Raw genomic sequence first — 3,640 nt, 5'->3', positions numbered from 1 at the left:
ATGCACCATTTCAATTATTACCAGACTAACGTAGAGTTTCATTCTTGTGGAAATAATGTAAAAGAATTTCTATTCCCAATACATTACGTCTCTCAAATAGAACAATTACTTCAGGCCTGTGGCTCTCACATGTATAATGACACACACCAGTTTGGTTATCCACTTGAGAAAAGTGTACAAGATGCTGTCCTACCCATGAATTACGAAATGATGAACACCCTTGGAAAACCTAACTCTTACATTCGTTTACTATTTTGGACTTCAGTAGTGTTGTAACACCATTCAACCACACTTACTGATTGACAAGCTGTTTACCATGAATGTTAAGAGCATTCTTAATGTGGATACCAGACTACCTTAAATCGAAAACAGTTTATTATCATATCTAGCATCGATTCTGATATAATCACAACCACTGAAGTTCCCAAGGGATGTATGCTGTCATCTGTTCTTTTTAACATGCGTACAAACGATCGTAAAAGTAACTCTAGGGAGGTAACTATTATGAAGTATGCTGACGACACTACCATAATTGTAAAAGTAACAAATATGAAGGACGATGACTACCTCAACTAAGTGAACCATTCTGCTTTATGATATGAAAGAAACTTTTCAAATCTTAACGCCACAAAAACTAGAAAGATACTCATTATAGAAAAAAAAAAAAAAATAGACCCCACTAGCACCACTAGTGATAAAGTCCAAATAAGTCAGCAGAGTCGAGGAATTTAAGTATATGTACTTCGGAATCATGTTTGACCACAAATTCCCAGAAAACAACAATGCAAAACTAGTTTAAGGGCGGGTTCACACGTGCCAGTTTGCGACTGAAATTTTACGTCGGTAGAGTTTTCGATTCGTCCCTTCTAATCGGAAAGTGTCACACGCAGCGACTGGAAAGTATCGACTAGTTAGCGCCTTGGCGGGAAGTGAATGTAAACAAACAGCTAACCGCCTAGATGTCTTCCTTCAGTGACAATGCTGAAGCTGTGGTTGCTCTTCTTTTGGTGTACCGGAAGAGTCATCAGAAAAGAAAATGCCTGTGTATACGTCCCTTGCTAAGTAGAAGTAAAGAAAGGAGTGTCTACCACACTCTAAATTAGCCTACAGTTTTCTCAAGAAAATTGTTAATATTAAGAAGACTATGCACAATTGCGATCAACTTAAATCCTGACAAGTCTTCAATCCTCACCTCCAACAACGTCCTGCATTGAGGGAAACAGTTCTTGTAAAGCGGCAGCTATGTTGTCGAACGACCATTTGCGCAAGATTTTTTTTACTGTATTATTAATTTCTGGGGCCCCAGATGTGTTTTTTTTCCCTCACCAACTCTAACATCTTCTCTATACCTGGAAACCACATTTTCAAAGCTTACTCCGTGACGTCATGACGTAAATAAAGTCGCAAATCGACTAATAAGACCATCATGTTGGTCTTGTTTTGCGATTGGTTTCTCCAGTTGCTAGGCACCGATCTTAAGTCTGAAACTCTACCGACGTCAAATTTCAGTCGCAAATTGGTACGTGCGAACCCGCCTTAAAGTAAATATGATAAGTGAGTGTACCACTTCCGCATTACAAACGACATTAAAGTAGACAAAACCATTATCTCATTGCAATGGAAACAAGTCGAATGTCGAATCAGTCATCGTCATTTCAGTAACAACATGGTACAGTAGTCTGACATGCAAAGATAAGAATAAATTCACGAAAACCTAAAACAAGTGGAAGGCACAGAGCAAACCTGACCCCACTAGAGGAGCTTAATAAGTTAAATGCCTAAAAAGATAAAGATGGACAAGACACACCCACTTCTTTTAATGTAAGAGGGAATACAGGCCAAGGGTAATAAAAATTGTGATAAAAAAGGCTTACTGAGGTGCCGGTCCCCAAACAAGTTGAATATGTAGAGATATATTTAGAAAGGGACTCCGAGGATGGTAAAAAAGTCATCATTTTTTTTTTTTCAATTTTCAAATTTTGAGTAAAGATTGTATGTGTATTTAGATACATATAGTTTTGTGTGAAGGAAGAGGGCAGGCTGTGACTGCTCTCTTGTGTTGTGAGACACAAAAGGAAACGTTCAATGAGGTCACAGCTGGCTTAATGATAAATTCACATCACCCCCTGAACCGGTGCTATTAGACCTCACTGGGGGTAATTATCGTTTCGGCAGATGTCTGCTGTCTCCTCCATTGCAGGAAAACTATGCATATCTGAGATCGGACAGGAAATTAAGAGAACATGTGCAGTGAACTACAAGATTTAGGAAATCCTTTGTGCTCATGAGCATAAAAAAAAGTATAAACCATCATACAATTAATTGAAAGATGTAGACAATTTTAGAGAAGCTTTAGAATGTGCAATTGTACTTTCTACAATTATTTTAAGATTTCACAGTGGAGATTAAGTTTTTAGTAAAGAGAATTATACCTATGTACACTACTTATTAGAATCCAAATAAAGTATATGTTATTATTGTTGTTATTCATTATTATGAACTATCTTATTGATGTTATTATCATTATTATTATTGTAAGAACATAATGACAACTTGTGGAAGGGTGGTGAAGGGATACTTCTTCAGAAGAAATGCATTTCCTCTGAAGAAGCTATAACAGCGAAACTAGTCAGGAATAAAGTACACATCCACAGCCCGCGTCCCTTCACCACCCTTCCACATTATTATTATTATTATTATTATTATTATTATTATTATTATTATTATTATCATCATTATTATTATTGTGTGAAAGTGGGGGAGGGATACACGGACTGTGAATGAGTACATCACTTCCTGACTAGTTTCGCTTACAGCTTCAGAGGAATTAATGGCTCGCAGGCCATTTTTTTTCTAGATTTGCCACCCGTTGGGATGACGTGGGCCTTTTGGGTGTTTGCCCGCAACTAGGCAGGTGTAGACATAAGTTCTTCGGATATTCGAAGATATTCATTTCGGGAATGCTGTGAGGCCGCCTCGTCGAATAAGCGGACGGGTATGAGACTACCTGTTTAGCTTGTGTCTGTTGCTTTATAAGAGCTTTGGATTGGAAATCCATTGTTTTGTTGCAGTATCCGACAATCACAGCGGTGAAAGTCATGTTGCCGTGGCAGTAGAAGCCAGAAAGAACATCTTTTCGGAAGAAGCCTGATTTCCTTTCCCGACCGACGTAAGCGAGGCATTGTTGGTGACTCGTCCAAAATGTCGCTCGGGTTAATCTTGCTCTTGCTTTTTTTTTTTTTATATGGCCTTTGGTGTAATCACCTAGAACCTGGGTATCATGGTAACATGTAGGTAACTTTAAACCACTCGACAAATGGTATAGTTTCAAGGCCGTACTTGGTGGGATTCGTGGACGTCTGCCCGATCCCAAGCTCACCACCTTATCCACTACGCCACCGCCTCCCTACTGGCTAAGGGTTCGGGTGCAGTAGAAGGCTTGATGTTCTTGGTTAGTTTTTGCCTCTTCCTTCTCTACGTTATCCGTTCGGCGTCTGCAGCTGGAAAGTCGCCCGTGGTCAGAAGACGATTAAAAAAAATTGTGTCACGTACTCGCCACGGAATTATGGCTGGTGTGGCTGTGGTGACACGTATCTTCCTCATAGCCCTCAACGTCCATGACTTTATCTTCCTCGTCTTC

This window comes from Portunus trituberculatus, chromosome 24 (genome assembly GCF_017591435.1).
Source record: "Portunus trituberculatus isolate SZX2019 chromosome 24, ASM1759143v1, whole genome shotgun sequence".
NCBI classification, from domain to species: Eukaryota; Metazoa; Arthropoda; class Malacostraca; order Decapoda; family Portunidae; genus Portunus; species Portunus trituberculatus.
Note: the sequence above shows the minus strand (reverse complement) of the source record.